Here is an 18,379-nt window from a genome sequence, read left to right as displayed (position 1 = left end):
AAAGATAATATAAGGAAGAAAATGGAAAGACGTATAGGAAGGAAGGAAGGAAAAAAGGAAGACAATGTTGAAATGGAAAAGAATATAAGGAAGAAAATGGAAAAAATTATAGGAAGAAAGGAAGAAATGTACTTAATATTGAAACAGACAAGGGAATGAAGGAAAAAAATATTGGAAGGATTGAAAGAACAAGGTTTTCCTTGTATGGGATTGATAGTGTCATTCTTAAATTGATTCCCCCAAATTTTTCCCATTTGTCTAGTTCAATGTTATAGCCAAAGTTCTGTGCCCATTTTATCATTGGTTCTTTTACAGTTTCCAATTTCCTCTTCCATTTGATACTTCAAGAGGAATTTGTATATTTTCCCTATCATCTTTCTGTCCAGACTTTGAATAATTTTATTCAATTTGTGTGGTTCTGTTTCAATACCATATATCTTAGTGTCTTTATTGTATTTAGTTTTAATTTGGAGGTAGGTTAGCCAGTCACCTTTCATATTCTGATCTGCCAATTCTTCAATTGTTTTTAAATTTCCCTGTCTGTCAATTAGATCTCTGTATCTTAGAATTTTGTTCCAATCTGTAAAATTTGGGTGTGTCGTTCTTTCTGTTGGTGATAGCCAATTTGGGGTTTTCACATAGTGGATTTTTTTGATTTTGAGCCATTGTTGCAGTAAAGTTCTAATTAAATGATTTTGAAAGTATTTGTGCGTTTTATGTTTGTCATTCATTCCATAAGAAATGATGCCAGCCTGCCTGCAGGTCATGGCCTTCTAAGATCAGAATTCTTTGATTCTTTAACTCAATCCAATCCTTCCTCATTGTCATTGTTACTGCAGTTGCGTATATATAGGCTCCCTGGGTGCTTCCATCCATCCCTCCGAAGATCTGCTGACTCTGCCTGCCTGCTGGTAAGTGAGCTGGGTTTTTTCTTTTCTTTTTTTAATGTATTTTAAAATAATATTTTATTTATTGTGCATATGATTTTTAAAAATAGTGTTATTCTGTGTTGATTCTTTTTTTAAATTGTCTTAAACTATTTAAAAAAAGATTCTATCCAAAATAAATTGAAACAAGCCATTTTTAAAATTTCTATGCACAATACTTTGAAATGGACTCAGGAGTCATGATTGACACTGAGTGAATTTGCACTTTTAATAATCAGGAAGATACAATGGCATTGAAAAAAGTGACTGATGACCATTTTTCACACTTAGCGACCGTTGCGACCATTTTTCACACTTAGTGACCATTGCAGCATCCTCATGGTCACGTGATCAAAATTTTGTTTGGCAACAGATTCGTATTTATGCTGGTTTCAGTGTCCTGGGGTGACCTTTTGAAGGCTCTCCTCCGGGTAGTTGCCAGCCGACATTGGCCGGCTGATGGAATTCGGAGGAGGCCTAATCTATGGGATCGTATCGGCCTAGTGGAGGTAATTGGCCCACGCCTGGAGCGCCAGGGTGCTCCGTCAGCCGTGGCTTCTGCTCCAGAGAACCCGGAGGCTTCCAAAGGTTCCTTTGGATTGTTGGTTCTAGAGAGGGATGGAAAACAAATCCTTTGTGATGCAGCGTGGAATGGTCTCCGTGGCCAGTGCAGGAGGAGAGGCATTGTGGAGAAGGGAGGCTCCAAGGATCTCCAGCTCTGGCTTGCAAAGATGGCTCCTCCTCCCCCCAGCTGCGTCCTTCTCCCGCTGGACGGCTGCTTCGCCCTGTGCAGCACCATCACGCTGGCCCTGCTCCTCTTCCTCAGCAAGCGCAGCCCAGGAGGGCTCTTGGCCTGGGACAAGGCTCTTCCCCGGGGCTGGAAAAGAATTCGGCCTTTGACCAGGGAATCGGGAGCCCCCAGGGACCTGCCCTCCTGGAGGCGGCTGGTGAGTCCTCTGCCCCCCACTTTAGGGCTGCCCCACTGAGCAGGGACTGGGAGGGGGCCTTCCAGCATCCGTCACACTTACATTTTTTTAATTTAAAAAGTTTTTTTTATTAAACACACATTAAAACATTGGACAGAGTGTAACCGTCCTGGCAATATCTTTGCCTTACACACTAGAATATAAAGTTAAAAATTATAACCACCCTGCTTATTTACAATTGGTCTAGTCAGTGTTTACAAATACAAAGATATCGTATTTCCCTCCACGTTGCTTTGACATTTTCACTATTATAATTTCATAGACAATTCTAATCTCCATTCTATAAATCTTAGTCATCGCTTATTTTGGGTCTCCCCATTTTTGTTCCAACCATTGATAAAATTTATCCCAGATCTTGTAATATTCTGATTCGTCTTTCTTCTTCAATTCCCACGTCGATTTATCCATTTCATTACAAATCAGAATTTTCCTAATCACTTCCTTTTCTTGTGGAATTTCCCTGTTTTTCCAGTTTTGGGCAAAGACCATTCTTGCTGCCGTAATAATATGTATTATGAAGTAGATCACCCCTTGTTATGTTTATCGTTTATGATTCCCAAAAGAAATAGTTCTGGTTTGAATTCTCTTTCCTCTTTGGTTAACTCTTATCAGCCACCTTTGAATTTTCTGCCAATATTCTTTTTCTTTTTGGCACGACCACCACAGATGACAGTATGTGCCTGATTTGTAATCACGTTTCCAACAATTTGGTGCTAAATTTCTAAACATTTTGGTTCTTTCTTTCGTGTGGGAGGCGGCATAAGTCATTCTTACGATGGCCTGGCTGTGTGAAGGAGATGCTGCAGCACGGGGGCTTCCCAATTTCAAGAAATGGTACCCACCACCGGGGAGAAAGGCCCCGTCAGCTGACCTTATTTGTTAGTAGCTAATTTTAGGTACAGGGATCCCATTTTGCTTGGATTCAGAGCAGGGGAATTGGAATTGAGGGCTCAGTAGTTCCTTCCACATGTTATGGTTTAACATTGGGAAAAAAATACAAAAAAACAGCTTGCACTTCACACACACACACACAGTGAGTGAGTGAGTGAGTGAGTGAGTGAGTGAGTGAGTGAGTGAGAGAGAGAGAGAGAGAGAGAGAGAGAGAGAGAGAGAGAGAGAGAGAGAGAGAGAATAACAGAGTTGGAAGGAGCCTTGGCTGGAGAACTCTGGGAGTTGAAGTCCACAAGTCTTAAAGTTGCCACGTTTGGGAACCACTGTTCTAGTCCAAACCCCTGCTCACGCAGGAGACCCTATGCCATTCTAGATCAATGGCTGTCCAATCTCTTTTTGGAAACTTTTAGTGCCCTTCCACTGGTTCATTGTTCTCACTGCTAGGACTTTCTTCATTCCTCGTTGCTTCTCTCCTTGATTAGTTGCTTCTCCTCCTGCCTTCTCCTGCTTAGGAGAATAGGTCAAAAAAACCCACCTCTTCTTTATGGCAGCCCCTCAATTATTGAAAGATGCTATCTTGTCACCCCTGCTCATTCTTTCCCTTAAACTAGACACACACCCAATTCCTGCAACTGTTCTCCATATCTTTTAACCCCCTAATCTTTTTTGCTGCTCTTCTCTGCACTCTTTCCACAGTCTCAACATCTTTTTTAATATTGTGGCAGCACACACACACACACACACACACACACACACACACACACACACACACACGTTTGTATCCTGATTGCCTTTAGTTTGACTGCCAATTTGTCAGTTTTGTTCTCCAGTATACTTTGACCCCATTAAGAAGTCCTGAGGGCAGAAGTCCATTGTATCTGTGGACTCATAGGTGAAATGATCTTGCTTGCCTCCTGTTCCTGGAGAGAATCCACCTTGGTGGTCACCAAAGGTCAACCCCAACTTAGTGGATCATCATCATCACAATGGCCATTTCCTTGACCGGGATTGAGAAGGTCTTCCACACAAACCCAGCCAGGGAAAGGAGAACATCCAGCCTCTTCCCATGGAGTAACTGCCTTCTCTCCTGTCTTCCGTAGGATCATCGTCTGGAAGGCAGAGGTCCACCCCACGAGGCAGTTCTTGACCAAGGCGAAGAAGGTAAGCCTAGTCAACCCAAGTCAGTGAACCCTAAAGGTGCCAGAATTGCCCTATCTGGCAGGGACCTTCCGGTACGGCGTTTAGCTTAGAGACCCACCAGCCTTGCCAGGACTCCAGACACGACATCTTCTGCAGGGCCTTAGAGCTGATGGAGGCTACAGGGACCGTTCCCTCGACTGGACCAAAGGACACGCTTCTTGCACCAAGACTGGAAGTGCTCCAGAAAGGTTCACATGTTCTTAGCTGAGTGGAGGGAAGAGCCCAGGAGGGGATGTTCCTGGAGAAGCAAAACATGGGTGGTATTTACCTACTTTGGGTCATGAAATATTTGCAAGAGAACAACTAAGCTCAGAGAGCACCAAGCACCCCACAGTCCTCCTCCTCCTCCTCCTCCTCCTCCTCCTCCTCCTCCTCCTCCTCCTCCTCCTCCTCCATCTCCCTCCCTTCCAGCACTGATGATGCTACCTAGTCGGGTCATGAAACGTCTGCAAGAAAACAACTAAGCTCAGAGAGCACCAAGCACCCCACAGTCCTCCTCCTCTTCCTCCTCCTCCTCCTCCTCCTCCTCCTCCTCCTCCTCCTCCTCCAATCTCCCTCCCTTCCAGCACTGATGATGCTACCTAGTCGGGTCATGAAATATTTGCAAGAAAACAACTAAGCACAGAGAGCACCAAGCACCCCACAGTCCTCCTCCTCTTCCTCTTCCTCCTCCTCCTCCTCCTCCTCCTCCTCCTCCTCCTCCTCCTCCTCCTCCTCCTCCTCCTCCTCCTCCAATCTCCCTTCCTTCCAGCACTGATGATGCTACCTAGTCGGGTCATGAAACGTCTGCAAGAAAACAACTAAGCTCAGAGAGCACCAAGCACCCCACAGTCCTCCTCCTCTTCCTCCTCCTCCTCCTCCTCCTCCTCCTCCTCCTCCTCCTCCTCCTCCTCCTCCAATCTCCCTCCCTTCCAGCACTGATGATGCTACCTAGTCGGGTCATGAAATATTTGCAAGAAAACAACTAAGCACAGAGAGCACCAAGCACCCCACAGTCCTCCTCCTCTTCCTCTTCCTCTTCCTCCTCCTCCTCCTCCTCCTCCTCCTCCTCCTCCTCCTCCTCCTCCTCCTCCTCCTCCTCCAATCTCCCTTCCTTCCAGCACTGATGATGCTACCTAGTCGGGTCATGAAACGTCTGCAAGAAAACAACTAAGCTCAGAGAGCACCAAGCACCCCACAGTCCTCCTCCTCTTCCTCCTCCTCCTCCTCCTCCTCCTCCTCCTCCTCCTCCTCCTCCTCCTCCTCCTCCTCCTCCAATCTCCCTCCCTTCCAGCACTGATGATGCTACCTAGTCGGGTCATGAAATATTTGCAAGAAAACAACTAAGCACAGAGAGCACCAAGCACCCCACAGTCCTCCTCCTCTTCCTCTTCCTCTTCCTCTTCCTCCTCCTCCTCCTCCTCCTCCTCCTCCTCCTCCTCCTCCTCCTCCTCCTCCTCCTCCAATCTCCCTTCCTTCCAGCACTGATGATGCTACCTAGTCGGGTCATGAAACGTCTGCAAGAAAGCAACTCAGCCCAGAGAGCACCAAGGAGCCCTCAGGTGGCATTTTTCCTTGCACGTAGGCAGTTTGTGCCACTGCAGCAATGAAATCCCAGCCAGCTGTTGGGGTAGAACATCAGGCGGGACTCGGGAGCTACAATAACTCTCCAGAGTTTCTTGATGACCGGATTCCCTAATGGGCCACTTAATCCTCTTCTTTCCTTGGGCAGGTTCCACTGGCTGGGAAGGAGAACCACAGCTTCACCAGTCGCCATGGAAAGAGAGCGGTCACTCGGCCACCACCATCCGCAGACTTCTGTGTGACAATGCCAGCTGTGCCTTATGTGCTCACGCAGCCAGGGAGGCAGAGAAGGTGGTGCACATCCAAAGACTGAAGCCTGAGAACCTTGTACTACGTAAACCATCACTCCCCACCACCTCTTATGTGGAACGCTCCAGCCTGCCAGGCATTTCTGGTTTGCAGGACAGTCCCATCTCCCCCCGCAGCAGGAGTGAGCCCCCTGTGCCTGAGATTGGGCGTCTCAGACACAGCCCCTTACTCAGGAAGAGGCAGCGCCTTCCTAGAGATGGACCCCAGAGGAGGAAGCCCCTCCCTTCCAAATTACCAGGTGCAGACCCCTCCCCAAACCATGTCACGGACCTCAGGCGTCCTCACCTGCAGATGCCCGGCCAAAGGAAGAAGAATTTCCGCACCATTGATGAGCAGGAGGATGAGGAAGATGAGTCTAGCAGTTCTTCAAGCGTGTCTGGTCCTCCTTACGCCAGCTGGGCAGGATATGGCCACTTTTCTGGTGCCTCCACTGTTCACAGCCAGAAGCACCGTACTCTTTGGAGACATCAGAAAACCTTCCATCATCACGGAGACGATGGGTCCTCCAGTGAGACGGAGGCCTCTTCTAGCAGCGAAGGAGAAGGCCAGAGGGGAACACATCTCCTTTCTGAAGAGGAACAGGATTTTCTGACCGCCTCTCTGACCATGTCCAGCAGCTCCAAGAAGACGGAATTTGTGACTATGGGGCTCCCCTTTGTCTCTGAAGCTGTTCTGGAGAAGTTGGAGCAACATTTGGTGGTGAAGAGGACTCAGAACGCAATTGGGCTGCCCGTGATCCTCCTCAGGTCCCTCAAGGCCTTTCTGCCCTTCGCTCCGAGTCCTCTTATTCGGTGGCCCCAGAAGAGAGAAGTAGTGGTGGTGACCAGGCCTCAGGTCCTCCCATTTAAGAGTGTGGCCACCAGAAGAAGACTGGAGCAGCACTTGAGAAAGAGGGCTCACCTCAAGCGCTGGGGGCTTCCAAGGATGATCCAAGAGGCCCTCAGGCACATGAAGACTGACTTCCACCCCATTGTTCCTGGGGTGGAAGGGCCTGATGAAGACAAGTCCCCGCGCTCAACGAAACATCCCCATTTAGCCTCCACAACTAGAGAGGCAACCTTGGGCTACCTTCTCCACTCCAAGCCCAGGTTCCAGGTTCACATCGGGAAGAAGTTATTCCAAATTGCCCAGGAGGCCTTTCCTAAACGAGTGGAGAAGTCCCAGAAAATGAGCACCTCAGAGGAGAAGAAAGCAGTCCTTCCGAAGCTGATCAGATTATCCCCGAGGAGCCCCCAGGCACGTGGTGGGCCGAGCCTCGGTCTTCGGAGGAAGGCGGACAGTGTGGAGATGAACATCAAGTGCAAGCACATCCAACTCTTATGGCAGCTCCCTACTTTCTACTCCCAGTCCTTGTCCAAGATGGCTCCCAAGACTTTTAATCTGCCAGTGACTCCACCTCGGGGGTTTGGCCCCTCTGAGTTTGGCCCCACAGAGATCCCTTTCCTGCCCAGCTCTCAGCGGCAGCTCCTAGACTCCCATGTGCTCCGGAAGACGGTCCAGCACCAGTGGGGGCAGCTGAAGCTTGTGCAACAATCCCTCAGGCAGTTCCTCTCAGCCGCACCCTTCAGCCCTGCCACCCCAAAGGGTCCCCGAGTGGACGTCAAGGTGGCCCCAAGAAGCATGTTGCCTTTCGTCCCCTTGGAGGCCAACCGGAAGCTGGAGGACCACATCAAGAGGAAGATCATTGAGAGGCAGTGGGGGGTTCCCCAAAGGGTGATGAGGTCTCTCCAGATGTTCATGCCAATGCCCCCCAGTGTAGAGGAGATGGACACAGAGAGCGAGGAGGAGAAGGTTGCAAAGAGGTCACCTTCTGTGAAGGATTCAGGTCTCCACAAGCTCCCCCAAGCCCTTCGGAAGCACGTGGCCCAAAAAGCTCTGAAGATTCACCTGGGGGAGCCTGGTCCGTTTTCCACGCTGCTTCAGATGGCTTCTCTCCGAGACAGAGAAGACGGCGCCCTCCCCAGAATTATCTCCCCTGGGACAAGGACTTTGCAGCTGCGACCCAAGGAACTCTGCTTCGTGGAGATGATGGCCCTGGAGCGTGTTGAACTTAACATCAGGCACAAGGACTTGGCTCGCAAGTGGGGGCTGGTCACTTTGTACCAAAAGTCCCTCTCCCACATGTTCACAGGTGTTGAATTTCAGGTCCCCCCTCCTCCTTTACCCAGAAGGGCCCTTGGGTTGGATATCAGCTCATCAGATACAGTCTTCATCAGCCAAGGAACCCGGGAAGATCTGGAGTGGCATGTCAGAAGGAAGAAGATGCAGCACACCTGGGGGCTGGTGAGTCTCGTCAAGAAATCCCTGCAGTTGTTTTTGCCAACTGCCCCGCGCTGGCCCCTTGCAGGGCACACCGAGGTGATCACCCTCCCAGCTGAAATCACTTTCCTGAGGGATGCCAACCTGCATGAGCTAGAGAAGAACGTGAGGAAAAGAGTCGTGCTGCAGAGATGGCACCTGCCCAGGAGGCTCCGGGAGCCATTGAAGATGCTTGGCTCAGAGATGGCAGTGGTCTCAGGCCCAAGTCAAGAGGTGAAGAAGCCAAGAAGGAGGACGGCTTCTTCTCCACGTCAGCTGGAGGTCTTCCACCTGCCACCACAGGGGAAAGCCCTGGAGGAGGTGAAGGTCTCTCTGGAGAAGAAGCACATGGAGATATCGCTGGGGGTGATGCCTACAGTGGCCAGACTCTCTTGGCAGCATGCAACCTCCACACCAAGGAAGCCCCTGCCCAAGCTGATCCCTCCTGGCCATAACTTCCTCCAGCCACGTTGCCGTTTCTTGCCCTTTGAACGCCCAGAAGATGTGGACCAGATTGAGCAGACCCTGAAGCACAAATGGCTGATGTTGCTCTGGGGCCTGACCACCCAGTGCCTCGAAGCCCTGGGAGGGATGATGCCAAGACCACCTGAGGAGCGTCCTCTCCAGCCCAGATTGGCAGATCGCTTGGTCTTCTTAGAAGTGGAGACCCTCTTCCTCCAGGAGAATGTCAGAGGAACCTTTGAAGGACACATCCGCAGGAAGTGGCTGCAACACGAGTGGGGGCTGCCGGACGTGATCCGGAGGTCGCTCAGGGGCTTCATGGGAGGAGTTCCCTCCCCACTCTCCCCACAAAGTGTGTCTCAAGTGCAGATTCTACACGAGGAGTTGACCTTCCTCCCGCAAGATTCCCGCCGGTTCCTGGAGCTCCATATCCGTAGAAGAAAGCATCAGCATCAGTGGGGGTTGCCCAAGAGGGTGCTAGAAGCCATGAAGGGGCTGGGGGTCGAGTCCATCACTGGTCCTCAGTCCAAGGAAATGCAAGAGGTAGATCAGAGTCAGGTGGGCCTGGGGACCTCTGAAGCAGTGGCCACCAATGGGGAGAAGGCACCTCATCACCCATCTCCAGAAGAGATGTCCCCGTCCGAGACCCTGTTCTTTAGTGGTGAGGTGGAGGAAAGGATCCAGATGTTCTCCCTTAAGAAGTGTGTGGAGGTGCATACGGGGGTCTTCCCAGGGGTGGCCAGGCAGTCCTGGCAGCGTCTCCCTCCTTCCAGAGCCCCCCTCCCCAAACCGGCTTCCCCGAGCTCCTGGACCCCACAGCCACGCAGAAAGCTCCTGCCCTTCGCGCACGCCGAAGACATTGACCGGTTGGAGCTGGGCATTTTGCGCCACCGCTTGGCCTCCCTTTGGGGCCTGGGCAGGGCCTACACGGGAGCCATAGCTGCCCTGCAGCCCAAGCTGCCCTCCAGCCACAGAAGACCCGGAGAAGAAGAGCTCTCCGAGGAGCAGGTCCTCTCTCTGCAAGCGGAGGTCCGAGAGGCCCTAGAATTGCACGTCAGGAAGAAGAGGCTGGAGCACGGATGGGGCTTCCCCAGACTCATCCAGAAATCCCTGCAAGGCTTTATGGACAGAGCTCCTGCCCAGCCGAGCCGTCAGAAGACGGACAGCTGTGCCCGCATCCTATGCCAGGTCCCAGCCTTCCTTCCTCCGAGCACCTGCACCCACCTGGAATCCCACATCCAGAGGTGGCATCTACAGCGACAGTGGCATTTGCCAGCAAAAGCTCTGGAGTCCCTTAAGCTTCTCCATCCTCGGCCTGCGTTAAGCCCGTCTGACATGAGGAGCAGTGAGGATGGGGACATTTCCCCCTACTGTTGTGGCCAGGGGGCTGTTTCTGAGCACCCCACTCTGGATTTGGGGTATTTCCAACCAGGAGGGGACATGGGAACTGCTGGCTCAGTGGAGGGCACCCCAGAGCGGGCTGAGGTTCTGTCTAAATTAGACGCCAAAGATGTGAATCAACTTCAAATCTACTTGTGTAAGAAGAACGTGGAGGTCCAGTTGGAAGCAGTCCCAAATATTGCCTGGACCCAGAGCTCTTCAAGGCAACGCCTCCCCAAGCAGATCCCTCCTGGCCTCAGAATGTGGCAGCCCCGATCCTCCTCCCTGTCCTTCTTCCATGCAGGGGAGGTGGAGCGGATCGAAATGGCCATTCGTTGCCACCATCTCCTATCCTTGTGGAACTTGGGAATGAGCTATGTGGATGTTCTGAGTGCTTTGCCCTTCGCGCCATTCTCCAAGCCTTTCAGGCTGAGAGGGACCAGCATTGAATTCTCAGAGGTCCAAACATCCTTCCTCCAGGAGCAGGAAAGGCAAGTGTTGGAATGTCATGTTGTGAAGAAGAAGATCCACCATGCTTGGGGCCTCCCGGTTCTTGTCCAGAAATCGATGAAGGCCTTCATGCAAGAACTTCCCATGCCCCCCACCCCACACAGGAACCCAACTGATGTCCATGTTATGCACCAGGAGCCATCTTTCCTTCCCCAAGTTGTCTACAGCCGCTTGGAGTTCCATGTCCAGAAGATAAACTTCCAGCGGCGATGGGGGCTACCCAGGAAGGCATTAAAATCCCTCGGGATGCTCTGCCCAACAGGTGATGATGCTGAGGCGGAGAGGCCACTAACGTCCCATCTTGATCAAACCTGGAGGAACCTCCCCAGAGGTCCCAGCTTGGAGACTCCTTCAGTAGGTTGGCCTGGAGGAGCACAGAGCACGGAACGGGCCCCCGGGAGGAAAAGTGATGTATTAGGGACTTTGGACCCTCTGAATCTGAGGAGGCTACAGCTTCATCTGGCTAAGAAACATTTGGAGGTCCACCACGGGGTTCTCCCAACCGTTGCCAAGGCCTCCCTTGGCCTTGCGGATGTCTATTCAAAGCAGCCCCTTCCTAAGCCGATCCTTTCTGGCCAGGGGCTGCTACGGCCTCGCAATCTTTCCCCGCTTACTGTGTCTCCAGAAGACAAGGATCGCTTGGAGTGGGTGGTCCAGAGAAACCGTTTTGCTTTCTTGTGGGGGATTGGCCTGAGATACAGGGAGGCCCTTGCCGGAATGATGCCCCCATTTACCTCCCCATTCCCCAGGCCCAGGCTGCCCCAGGCGGATTTCTCAGAGACGCAGATGTTCTTCCTCCAGATGGAGGACAGAGAAGCCCTAGAGGACCACATCAAGAAGAAAAGGATACAGCACATGTGGAGCTGCCCGATTCTTGTCCAAAGGTCCATGGAGCGCTTCATGGCAAGGGCTCCTTTGTGCCCCAGCCCCCACACGGTAGAGACCAACACCCACATTTTGCTGCATGAGGTGCATTTTCTACCCCCCAACACCCAAACCCACTTGGAGCACCACATCCAGAGGCGGAAACTGCTACAGAGGTGGGGGCTGCCCAAAAAGATCCACCAGTCTTTAAAGATCTTCCTCCCAAGAGCCCCGATGAAGGCTCCAGCTCCCCCCACTAAGGAACTTTTGGAGGGACCAAAGAATCAGCAGTGGAAGCAGCCAGCGGAATCGCTTCCAAAGATGACTTCATCAGCCTCTTCTTCACGGCCAACCAGGAATCACACCTTCCATTTCCAGGTGTTGGAGATGCCGTACCTACAAGACGAGGAAAAGGAAGTCCTGGAGCATCATATCAAGAAGAAGAGACTCCAGCACCAGTGGGGACTGCCTGTTGTCATCCAGAGATCTCTTCAAGCTTTTGCACCCCCTTCCCTTGGGCCAGTCTGTCCCCCAAAGAAGGCAGGTCCAGACGTGAAAATCCAGGTTCAAAGGCCACGTTTCCTCCCTCTGCATTCCCAGAAGAATTTGGAGGATAGCCTGAAGAGGATAATCACCCATCAGCAGTGGAGACTCCCAAAGAAAGTCCAGGACTCTCTACGGGCGTTCTCTTCCACCACCCCAGCCAGATGGCCACAGCCCGGTCAGGAAAAGGAAAGATCCGATCATGTTGCCAAGAAAGAGCACCTCAAAGCACACCTCAAGAGAAAGTCAACAGAAATTAGCTTCCAGTCCAGGACAATCCCTGACATTTTGCTTCCTGAGTCTCTTCCCAGTGAGAGGGGCCCCACAAGCACCACTCGGCCACCAGAGTCAACCTCAGCCATAAATGGTGAGGGACCCAACCAGATAACTTCTCAAGCTGAGGCCAAAGACCTTCTGGAATTCCACATCCTACACAAGAAGATTTGTCACGAGTGGGGCTTGCCACGCATTGTGCAGAAATCTCTCTCGGCTTTCTGCCCCCCTCTTCCTAAGCCACGAGCTGACCAGGGATCGGTTGGGGAGCATCTGGAGACCGTGAAGGAAGATGGTGCCGCCCCTGAGGAAAGCATCCTTCAAGATGATGAAATGAAACTCTTGGCGGAAAGCCAACAAGCGACAAAGGAAGAGGTGAGTGAGACCCCCCAAGACTCCAAAAGAGGCAGTGTTAGCACCAAGGCCGCAGAGATGGAAAAACTGACCCTTGCTGGTGGAATGCCAGAGTCTCCAGAAGAAACCATCTCCACTGGTGGGGACAAAGAAGAAAGCCACAGACACTCGCCAGACACAGAAAAAGAAAACGGGCTTGCTTCCAAGACTCCACAGCACCCCACAAAAACCAGCCCTCGGGTTGAAAGTCCTCACTCCGTAACCATGTCCACTACCCATCCACAGAGTCCATCAGCCTCAGAAGAAGTCAACATCACAAGTAAGAGGCTAGAAGCCATTGAGGAGGAGACACCTAAGGGAACAACTACTCTGAGTAAGAGTCTGCAAGCTGCCGAAGAAGCCAATGTGGCCGGATTGCAGATTGATGATTTGGTGGCCACTGAGACTCCATGGTCTACGGAGGCAAAAGGCCCGTCAGGCCCAGGGAATGTGAATGTGTCATATGAGACCCCACAGACAGCAGAAGAAAGCAGGGCAACGGAGACCATCTTGGGGGGAGATGCTGCAGCAGAGAATGGAAGATACTCCCCAGGTACTGGTTCTCTACAGATGGAAGAGGAAGGGATCCATGGGGCTGCAGAAGAGGAAAGCACCACCGTCCATGGCCTAAAAGTTGGACCAGAGGATGTTGCTTCGGACAGCCTTCATGCCACCGAAGAATCCACTGAGGAATTACGCATCAACAATCTACCGTCAGCTGAAGAAACATCCATTACCAGCATAGGTTCCCGAGCTACAGAAGGATTGGTTGAGCTACAGAGCACAGGAGAAGTTGTTGACATGCCACAAGCCACAGGAGAAAGGGCCAGAGCCAGCAAACTCCCACAAGATGATGAAAAGAGTGAGAACGTGACGTCTCCTAAATCAGAGACCACACAGAGTCCCACCTCTGAGATTTCACTGGACGCGGAAGGAGAGAGAGCCGTGGCAGAGAGCACAGCGGGTGGGAAAGCGAAGGATGCTGAAGTCACAGCAGCTGCTGAAGAGAGTGACTTTCCTGGGGGGCCACATCGGGAGAAGCCACACCCCATCAAGGATATGAGCCTTGCTGATGGCAGGAGGTCATCAACTGCTGAGAACATCATGGCTGTCAACGTGGAGGCAAATGTCCCAGACCAGACACTTCCAACCATGGAGGGAGGAGTCAGTCCACCCGTTCCACTGGAGGGGACCCTCTCTGGATCACTACTTCCAGAAGCTCTAGAGGAAGCGAAGACCCCTGATAAAGCTGCTTGGTTCCAAGATGAAACAAGCATGGTGGTTGGAGGCTCACAAGCCCCATTTCCAGGCAGATCCCCAGACGTGAACCTGAAGGGTCCACATGCTAGAGAAGAAAAGAGCCTCAGTCTTGGGGAGATCTCCAGCGGAAGAAGTCCAGAGGAGAAGGAGGAGGAGGAGACATGTTCCTCGGGAGAAAGTTCAGAGGCTGCATCCAAAGAAGCCACCCCTTCGGACGGCCCCTCGGGCAAAGAGGGAGGAAATGCAGAGATGGGGGCCCTGTTAGCAGGAGAGGAGGGGAGACTCTCTGAGCTGCATCCGCAGTGGGTCACAGCTGCAGAGAGACGACCTCCAGCAGGAGGAGGAACGCACGGTGGAAGTGGGAGCTGCCAGGTCACCGGCAGACTGAGCCCCATGGCGGAGAACCCCCCAACTGCAGAGAGAAAGAGGATGGGTGGCAGGACTTGGGCGCAAGACACAATGGGCCACTCGGCAGCCTCCTTCGCAGGAGAAGCTCCCCAACAGACCCAAGAGTCCTTCCGGGCATTTCTGCCCCAGTCCAGATTTCATAGCTACCATAAACAACCCAGAGTCCATTTTCTTACAGAGGCCGAACTGGACTCTCACTCAGGCTCACAGAAGAGCCTCCAAACCTACCGGTCTGAAGTGCGACTCCAATTGGAGCCTGGAGGAAGAATTGGCTCCTGGGTGTCTACCTGTTCCTCTTCTCCAAATGCTCTTCCTGCCTTGGAGGCATCAGAGGGAGGAAGCAGCCAGAAGATGCAACTTGAAGAAGGTGAAGCCAGAGCCCCCAGCTCTACAGGAAGATCTTCATCACCAGAGCTGAAGGTCCCACACATCCTGTTGCAGCAGGGAAGCCCAACGCAGGACTGGCTCGCTTTTTCTGAGCCAAAAGATTATGGAAGCCCATCACCGCTTCCTCCTCAATCCAGCTATGACAAGTATGATGACGCCTCTAGGGGACGCCAAGTTTCCCACCCCTCAGAGTTTGTCTCTAGGGAGGGCGGTGCAGAATCCATGCCAAGAAGTTCCATCGTGCATTTGCTCTGGGATAAAGAGAGCATCTCGCGGCAGCTGGAACGCGGCATGGAAGGAATGGTAAGACGCAGTGCATCTCCATCGGGAGTGAGACACCCAGGAATGCAGCCGGTGACCCATTCTCCCTATGAGTGTGGCGCTACAGTTTGTGAAAGAGAGGTGGGTCAGAAGTGGGAGCAGAGAGAGGAAGCTTCCCCCATGGCCAGAGATGCAGGAGCCAAGTCCGTGGCATCTCAGGAAGACCATGAGACCCAGAAAAAGACCCGTCGTGCAGGAAGCATAGTACAGGATCATCTCCCAGAGCAGGAGAACCTTCTCAAACCTTCTGAGGTGGCAACCAACCTTCTGCTCAGGTCCCACGTTGTCCAGAGAGCCTTGAGTCCCTTCGTACTTCCTGCCTGTGTCATCTCCTCATATTCCACCTATGAGGAGGTGGAGGTGGGACTCATCCGGCAGGTGGGCAGAAAGCACCGGCAGCGGTTGAGTGGCCAATTAGTTGAGGAGAAGCCACTTCTTCAGAAAGAGTCTCCACCAGAACAAGGACAGGGTGTTGGAGGTGAAAGACCACTGCGGTCTGCAGCTCCATGTACTAGAGAGCCTAAGGATTGGGCTTACAGGGAGCCACCTGCTCCTCCTCCATCACTTAACCTGAGTACCATCACTCTGGACCAGCAGGACCATGAAGCTTCCCAGGTAACTGGTGAGGCTTCAAGTGAAGGTTCTGAACTCTCAAAGCTATCAAGCAAGAACTTCTCAGCTGTATCTTCTTTGGAAGCAGGAAGCGAATTGCCAGCTCCCCCGTCTGATTGGCTTCGGTCAGAAACAGGAGCAGAGAGCGGGTACGAGGATGGCAGCAGTCTGGTCATCAGAGATGTTCCTCAGACCCCAGACCAGCAACCAAGGGAACAAAACCCGACGTCTTTAGAAGACCAGTCCCAGTTCAGCACGGAATGGGAGTGGGACAGAATAGGGGACTGGGCCACTGAAGACATGAATAGCGAAAGTCTCACCATGGAGGAGGAGGAGAAGGAGGAGGAGGACAGCCATCTGGCCATGGAGGAGAGGCCCTCAGAAGGGTCTTCGTGGAAGGCTGAAGCCAGCTCAAGACCACAGAGTAAAAGCGCGTCATCCAGCTCCAGGAAGGAGAAGATCAAAGGTCTCTCTATCATTGGATCGATTCTGGAGAGGAAGCTCGCCTTGAAACAGGGGATGGACGTTTGGCTTCATAGCCAGGGCTGCTGGTTGACAACCTGGACACAGGAGGACAGAGAAGGGACTCCCAGGGTAGGTGGGACTCATGTCCCCCAGAGACAGACCTTTCCCACTGGACGACCGGGCTTCCACCACAGAGGCCACACTTCCATGGGCTCCTTCTCCACGCATGAGAAAGCGAGCGGGTCCTCCTCAGAGGACTATGCCCAGAACAAGATCCGGGGGCCAGAAGACGCTTTGGCCTGGGATCGGACTGGGCTCAAGGCCTCAACCGCGACTTCGGTGGCCAGAAAGAGGCAGAATCTCAAGGTCCAAGGCCTAGAAAGGGCAGCTGAGAGGGGGGCTGGCGGCAAGACGCAGGGACTCGGCAGAAGGAAAATGAGGCCTGGCAAGAGGGACTTGGACACCAGCGGCCGTGGGGAGAGTTCCTCCAGCAGCAGAGAAGGGAGGGACAGCAGCGGCACCTCCAACAGTGAAGGGCAGCCGGCCGCTCAAGAGACAGCCAAAACAAGAGAGGGGAGACTATATAGGAGAAGGGAGGAACCCCCCCTGTTTGAGAGGACCACCCACCAGCCCCTTCCTCAAGCAGAACAGGACTACAGGGCTGGACAGCCCACCGCTTGGGGGTCCGCCCAAAACAGGGAGGGCTCCCCAGGAAGGGGCCTTTTAAGACTGAGCCCCCGAGAATACCAAGCTGCAGGGAGGGAGGGGCCTCGCCTTGAGGACCCACCAGGAGGCGGGGGGTTTTCTAAGGCCGCAGCCCCACCAGGCAGGCCCACGGGCCCTCTTCCCCATGGGGAGCAGTTCCGCAACCTGAAAGAAAGGATCCGGTTGAGGCGGAAGGAGCTCTGGAGCTCCCCAGAGAGCCAGGACGAAAAGCCGGCGTAGCTTCTCTTTGGAGCGGCCGTGGGTGTGTAAATAGTTGGTGTTATTTAAAAAAATATCCATTAAACTTTTTAAGCGTGCACTTTGAAATGAGACTGAGGTGGCCACGCGTGTTGCATTTCGCCTCTTAATGGCCTCTCCAGATATTCGGCGATACCTGGGGGGGGGGGCGGTTTCTCTTCACCTCCCTCTCCCTTTGCATTGTGAAGTACCCGTGGTTCGCCCATGAGGCCAATGTTAAGAAAAGACACGGACACGAGCTTTCTCGGGATGAGGCGAGATTGGGGTCTGGGAGCCCCTTTTATTGAGATAGGACAAAGGCAGGAGGAGCAATCAGCATGTGATTTAAGACAGCCTGTCAAACTACAATTGCTAATCTACTGCTCAGGGAAGTTCTGTCTATATATGGTCATATCCTGGTCAGGATGTTTTATCTTTTGGGACTGGTTTTTTCCTGTGTGGTTCAGCGTGGCTGCGCATGCCCTGTTATGCACTGGCCATGGGTGACCGCCACACCTACACAAGGAGTTATATGACAACATTGCATCTCCCCTCGGTTTCTTTGACCCTGGAGGGAATCACTGATGTTCTCTCAAAGGGGGAAGAAACCCTCTTTTCCAGCCACCACCACCCTGAGTTTCCAAGTCCCTCCCAATGGCTCAGTGGTGGGATTCACATTCCTTTACTACTGCTTCTGTGGGTGTGGCTTGGTGGGCGTGGCAGGGGAAGGATACTGCAAAATCCCCATCCCCTCCCGATCAGCTGGGACTCAGGAGGCAGAGAATAGATGGGGGTGGTATTTACCGGTTCGCCAAACTACTCAAAATTTCCACTATCGGTTCTCCAGAACTGGTCAGAACCTGCTGAATCCCACCTCTGCAATGGCTCCTCATTCTGTGTGCCTCAGGGACCCCAAATATCTGGGCATCTCCATGCCTTTCCATTGTTCACCCCCCCCACCACACACACACACTTGGGAGTTGCGTCTGAAACAGGGGGAGCAATAGCCCTTAGACTTATATTCCACTTCCCAGTGCTTTACGGCCCTCTCTAAGCGGTTTATAGAGTCAGCCTCTTGCCCCCAACAATCTGGGTCTCATTTTATCCACCTCGGAAGGAGGGAAGGCTGAGTCAGTTTTGAACTGGTCAGGATCGAACTGCTGGCTGTGGGCAGAGTTGGCCTGCAATACTGCATTATAACAGGAAGGAAGGAAGGAAGGAAGGAAGGAAGGAAGATATCAATAGCACTTAGACTTATATACCGCTTCACATGGCTTTCCAGCCCTCTCTAAGCCATTTACAGAGTCAGCCTCTTGCCACCAACAATCCAGGTCCTCATTTTACCCACCTCGGAAGGACAGAAGGCTGAGTCAACCTGGAGCCAGT

Source organism: Thamnophis sirtalis, unplaced genomic scaffold (assembly GCF_051295495.1).
Source record: "Thamnophis sirtalis isolate CommonGarterSnake01/CBP01778 unplaced genomic scaffold, rThaSir2_p1.2 scaffold_46, whole genome shotgun sequence".
In the NCBI taxonomy this organism is placed as follows: Eukaryota; Metazoa; Chordata; class Lepidosauria; order Squamata; family Natricidae; genus Thamnophis; species Thamnophis sirtalis.
The sequence above is the reverse complement of the archived record's forward strand: the minus strand, read 5'-3'. Positions refer to the sequence as shown.